Here is a 367-nt window from a genome sequence, read left to right on the forward strand (position 1 = left end):
GTCGTGTGTGTGTGATGTTCTACTTCTACAAGTATTGCGCACATCATGTGGCCATTACTTGGGAGGATTTACGAGAAAATAGTAAAAGGATTACGAATAACAAAGTTTATTCAAGGTTAATGAATTTCCCCATTCCTTATTATTTAACTAAAGCTAGTAAGGTTTTCCTATTGATATATATAGAATATTTTGAAAGCCACGGTATCAATTTGTGTGATTTTATTCAAGCGAAGAAACTTCCTTAACTCTTGGTAAATTTTTTTATTGGAGAAAATACAGAATATATTCTAAGTACAAGATAATACTACGCTAAACCTATAACAAAAATCAATTTACATTTGAATGCAGTGATAAGAAATGTTAAAGA

Source organism: Penaeus monodon, chromosome 23, assembly GCF_015228065.2.
Source record: "Penaeus monodon isolate SGIC_2016 chromosome 23, NSTDA_Pmon_1, whole genome shotgun sequence".
Lineage (NCBI taxonomy): Eukaryota > Metazoa > Arthropoda > Malacostraca > Decapoda > Penaeidae > Penaeus > Penaeus monodon.